Source organism: Cavia porcellus, unplaced genomic scaffold (genome assembly GCF_034190915.1).
Source record: "Cavia porcellus strain 051 isolate PalLab524CR breed Dunkin Hartley unplaced genomic scaffold, mCavPor4.1 scaffold_1, whole genome shotgun sequence".
NCBI classification, from domain to species: Eukaryota; Metazoa; Chordata; class Mammalia; order Rodentia; family Caviidae; genus Cavia; species Cavia porcellus.
Window position 1 is genome coordinate 112,008,223 of NW_026947484.1, and position 6,000 is coordinate 112,014,222.

Here is a 6,000-nt window from a genome sequence, read left to right on the forward strand (position 1 = left end):
AACTAAGAAACCACAGTGCTTAAATAAAAGAGCAACATAAAAGAATAAAAGAGAAACCAAATTTAAACAATTCTTGGGGAAAAGTGCAGAAAAAAATGTATCTAGAGTAAGTATAATTAATATATGAAATAATAGTACTAGTTACAATTTTATGTGTAAATCATAAATTACATGCTGTTACTACAATCTTCAAGGAGCTTCTAGAACAATGATGGCAGACTTTTCAATACTCAGCCCGCAACCCCAAACCCACTTGTTTACCACAAAGTGCCCTTCTTTTCACTGTTGGGGTAACCTGGCTCATGTGGCCTCTGCATGTCTGCTGAGACAGGTGCTGTAGGTTTGCAGTCTTTATTTGAGAGGTAATGGCAATAATTTAAGATGCAGAAACTTACAGAAAAAAATCTAGGAAGTAAAAAATAATTGGTTAGATAATATTTAGGTTGCTTAGTTGAATAAGTATGACTGAGAATTGAGATAGAATTATGAGCTAAGAGAGACCTACAAAAAAAGATACGGAAGATATGTGACTCACAGTTTTTGACCAAATGATTGAATGTATGTATGTAGGAGTTCCAGAAGGTAAAACAGAAAAAAATGAACAAGGAAAAAATTTCCAATAAAGATTTATAATAAAAGGTTGAAGTCTTGAGCAAAACAGTGAAAGAGGATAAACCTTGTAATCTCATGATTAAAACATCTTAAAATGTCTGAAGAGAAATATAAGGGGGAAAAAAGCACATTGATCTCAGACATATCTATATATTGGCATGTTAGAAGTTATGGCTAGTTTTAAAGTTTTTAGGGCAAATTATTATTATTATTAGTAGTAGTAGTAGTAGTACTGGGGATAGAAATTATGATTGTGCTTGCCAGACAGGCACTAATGCCACTGAGCTAAATCCCTGGCAGGGAAAATTACTTTGAATTCAGATTTTTACCTATGTCAAATTGTCAACTAAGAGTGATGACACATGATTGTTAACAGCAGTCTTAGAACATGCAGGCATTGAGAAATTAACTCATAAAACTATGAGTTTAAACAAATTATAGTATGTAAAGTGGGTAAACAAGGAATTAGTGACAGATTTGCAGTCATAGCTAAGTATTTGAGCATAACTTTCAGAAATTTTTAGATACTGAGTTGAAAAGCGAAACATTTTATATCACGACATTCACAAATTTTAATGTAGTGTATTTTCAAATACTGTGAAAGAAAAATGACCATACAGCTAGCCGCACACACAAAAAAATTCTTTTTGTTAGGTGGAAACCATACAGGTTTTATACCATCCTCCCAATACAATAAAACTGTAAATTAACAAATAAATAGCAGTAAGCTCATTAATAAGAAATCTAGTCAGATTCAAAACACTGCTTTTGTAATGCTCTCATTTAAAAAGAAATAACTGAATCTTAGGTAAGAGATTATTTTACATAAGCTCTTCTAGGTTACACAAAGTGTTGAAATGCCTGTTTGATATCTGAAGTTAGCGTAATATTCCAGAAAATTATTGATGAAAGGTAGTCTTTATTAAGAACAGATGCAATCACTGAAAAAATACTACAATTACCAATTAGGTTCTAGAGAATGATGTGCCATGTGAAAGTAGGATTTACCCAAATGATGCACATAATCTGGAGGTTGAGGCAGGAGAATTGCATGTATAACTAGTCTATGAAACAGCAATTGTGGGAGATGATGTTTCACAATAAAGTTAAAAAGGTCTTAAGATGTAGCTCAGTGTGAAGGCTCTGATTCAGTCTCCTGTGCCACAAACAAAAAAGGAAATCTATTACAGTAATACCTCAGTTCATAAATGCCTCCGTATGCAAACAAGTTCACAAAAGTGATTTTGCAAAATCTTGTTTGCAGACTTTGCATTAGGTGACAAACATGGCCACTGCCATCTCCCCCACACAAACAGCTGTCCTCCAAGTTATAAAACAAAGTTGGTAAACTGAGGCATCAGTGTATTACTTCTGATATTATAGTAGCCAGTGTATTATAGCTGAAGTAACATTGTATTCCCTTAGGCTCAATCTTGTGGTTTCCTGCCTTGGCCTCTTAGAGTACTATACTTAAAAAAAATAAATTAAAAAAACACTAAATGAGGGGAAAGCCATGTTATACTCTTGATAGATGCTGAAGAAGAACTTCTTAATATTTAGGTTTAAATTTTATCAGGTTGGGACTAGAAGAAAACCTTTTTAATGTGACTGGGGATGTTTACCAGAAAGCTTTGTAAACATATTCCAGTCTGGATCAAGACTGATGCCTGTTGCTCAACTACAGTTGTGTAATCCTTAGAAATGTTATGAGGTGACATCACAGTAATTATATCAGACTGTGATTGTGGATAGAGAATCAGTTGAGCAGTTAGAAACAATAGAAGGTAGCTTTGTGTAGTAGTTAAACAAATCTGTAGCATTGCATTAGCCAATGTAATTAATAGAATTGTAATTTAAAAATTAATTGGAATTTAAAATCCCATTTGCAGCAGAAATCTGAACTATTTAGTAATAGTGGGAAGCATGAAGATTTTTATGAGGAAAATTACAGTTTAGTGAAGGATATAAAGTACCTGAATAAATAAGAGAAACATTTTATATTCTTGCCTTTAAAGAAATTGTCTATGTCAGTTACTTTCATATGAATCAATAAATTGTTGTTCTGTTTTTTAGGATTAGTATTGGCTGTGAAGTTTAAAAATAACAATGGTTTATTTGAGTGTAATCCCAGCCCTAGGAGGCTGAGGCTGGAGAATGATGAGAGGCCATCCTGAATTACACAGAAAGTTTAAGGCGGATAAGGACCACAAAGAGACCTTGAGCCAAGCACCACCACCCCCATCTACCTCGTAAACAAATACAAACCTAAAACAAACCAGTGAGTTGTGTACTGGGAGGAGAACCAAGAAACCAACCTGTGCCCCCATGTGAGCCGGCAACAACCATGTGTTCTGGGAAGAGGACAAAGAAGCAACCTGCACTCTTGTGAGCCAACAGCAGCCATGCAAGCTGGAAGAAGAATCAAGAAGCCCACACTCTGCCGTGAGCTAGCCAGCATGTGGATTGGGAGACAAGAATCTCCCACACCTCCATAAAGAACTGGCTGGTTTTGAGTAACACAGGCTGGGATGTTAGTTAGCAACTGAAGTAAAAAATAATGCTTATATTGTTTGACTTTGCAGGCCTAAAGCCGGTAATCAGAGCTTCTATTTAGAAGATAATAGTATGCAATAAAGCAACTATAGAAGATTTCCTTCTGTCATTTTTTTGAAATCTAATATTGTTCTTACTGTTCCGCTTTATTTTGTTGTATTCCGTAAAAAACAAAACAAAACAAAACAAAACAAACGCAGTGGCTTAAGGAAGTTTTCCTTCGGAAGTATCCTAAAGCTCAGGTGGGCAGTGGGGCACTTCAAAGTTTCAGAGGCTGAGGTGGCTTCTTGCTCTGCCATCTCTTAGACTTTATCTACAATTGGTCTCTATAACGTCCATGAGAAAGAAAGAAAAGAAACAGTACCACTAAAATACCACTAAAAGAATAGTTCCCAGAAAATTTTCTACATCAATCTCCTTGCTGAAAAGAGCCACAGGAACACATTTAGCTTCCAAAAAGGCTGTATGACTGTGTTGTTGTATGTAACAGCCATGAATTCTACTTTAGGAAAAGGGGAAGAATAGATATTAGCCACATATGTCACTTAGGCTAATTCAGAAATTCATGTGCAATGTAATAAAGACAACTTTTTTAAAAACTAGGGACATACAAAAAACAGTATTAAGTTATAATAGACCAATATAACATTAAACTCCTGTAATACAGAGTAGATGCTGTATATTCATGTATAAAAGTCATGAGTACAAGTAGTCTATGAAATGGAGATAGTAGACTAGCCATATTGAGAGAAGACATAATGTATTACTATGCAGAAATACATTTCCAATGGATTAAAGAAAGTTTAGTAACTATGCAAGTACTACTAAAATATTAAGGGGTATCAAAATTTAAAAAATGATAGTTTAGGAATTTATAAGCAAGGTACAAATCTTAAAGAGTCCTAAGGAAAAATGTATGATGAATTTGATACATAAAGAGAAGAAACAAAAGACTTCATGGTGAAAGATATAAACAATTTGAAGAGGACTGTCAGCTCTTTGCTGGGACATAATAACTGACTGAGTTTGTTTCAGGCTAAGGCAGCTGGCTCCAAGGCAGAGGAGCATGGCAAAGGGGCAAGGGTAAGTAGAAACAATCTGGCAAATGAGGCAGGAAGCAGTGAGGGATCAGGGAAGGAGGAAGGGGAATATTCACTTTCGCAGGCCATGCCCGTAGTGACTAACCTCGGGTTTCATCTCCCACCACCACACGTGTGGACTAATCCAGGGATGAGTATCACACTCATGGTGCAATCACTTCCCAAAAGACCCACAACTCCTGCATATGAGGGTTTAGGGTGGGAGAATGTTAAAAAAAAAATTAATGTTAACAATATAGAGCTTCAGTTTTGGTCCTTGCATTGATAAAAATTGAAAGATCTATAAAAACTACTCTTGGAGGAAAAAAGCTTCTCCAAGATGACCTTATCTATAGATTGTTGCCTTATTTGAAGGACAGTTAAGACATCTCGCTAGGCAGTTGAGGCCTTAAACTCACTTTGTAGCCCAGGCTGGCCGTGAATTTACAGCAGTCCTTTCTGTCTCAGCCTTCCATGTACTGGGATTACTGGTGTGGCACCCACCACCACCCCTGGTTTTGGAAGACAGTTTTGATTTATCTAGTAAAATTGCACATATCCTTTAATCCGGCAGCTCTACTATAAATATCTTTGTGTTTGTCTGTAATCACTAATGTATTGGGGTTAATACTTGTTTTTATAGGAAGATTTTTTTTTTTTTTGTAGAAAACAAATACTACCTGGGTGACAGTGATGGTAACAGTATCAGTGGAGCGGGGGTGTGGTGGCGTACACCTGTAATCCCTGTACTTGGGAGGCTGAGACAGGTGGACTGTGAATTCGAGACCAACCTAGGCTACAAAATGAGCTCTAGGCCAGCCTGAACTGTAGAGCAAGACACTGTCTCAAAAAAGAACAAAACAGTAAGATCCATTCAAGTTTCAGAAATGATAAAATGTGAAGGAGGCAGATTTATTAGTACTGTCAATCGAACCCAGGACCTCACACTTGGGTGGGATGTGTGAATTGCTGACGTGTGTCATTAAGAATTTTCTGCATAATTGTAATAATTGACAGTAACCTCATTAGTAAAGGGAATGATTAAATTGTGGTACTGGCATCATATTTGAAAATTCTGTATGAGTAGAAAGACTGAAAAATTTGTTATGTTTTGACTGCAAAAAATATCCAAGATTTGTCATTAAGAGGAAAATGCAAGTTACAATATAATGCATATATTAGAATTCCAATTAGGAAAAATGATATATATGTAAATATATAATTCCAAGCTATTTGTACAGCAATGCATAAAATAATTCATAGAAAAAAATTATAAAAACCACGAATAGTGTTTGCCTATGAGGAGGGAAATTGCATTGGGAAGGTAAGTTTTTTCCAACTGTACATATTTTTTATTTTTAAAACTTAAGAATATAATGTTATAGTATTAATGTTTTTTAAAGCTTTTTTTCTCTCCTCTTTGAGACAGCGTCTCACTGTGCTGTTCAGTCTGGCCTTAAGCTCACTTTGTAGCCCAGGCTGGTTTTGAATTTGCAATGATCCTCCTGCCTCAGCTTCCTGAGTTCTGGGATCATAGGCATGCATCACTATGCCTGTTTTAAAGTCTTAAGAATACAGAGAAATATAAAGAGTAAAAACCTAGAGTCCAGTCACCCAGATAACAGTACAATCCTTTGTATATTTCTTTTTCTTTGCAATGAGATAAATATTCTTTGAGAGAAGCAGGAAACAGCGTTTCAGTGGGGAAGGTGATAAATCAGTTTTGGGCATGTTAAGCCCATTATTGCCTCTGGGG

General features: G+C 35.8%; 1 protein-coding gene across 7 annotated transcripts in view; it reads left to right on the forward strand.

Annotated features, from left to right (window-relative positions):
- Window positions 1-3,261, forward strand: part of Znf326 (zinc finger protein 326) — a 40,836-nt gene extending 37,575 nt beyond the window's left edge. For all 7 annotated transcript variants that reach the window (XM_063253983.1, XM_063253974.1, XM_063253969.1 and 4 more), the window contains one exon: window positions 2,686-3,261. The gene's annotated coding sequence lies outside the window, so the exon portion shown is untranslated. The remainder of the gene's footprint in view (window positions 1-2,685) is intronic.
- Window positions 3,262-6,000: the final 2,739 nt, after the last annotated feature.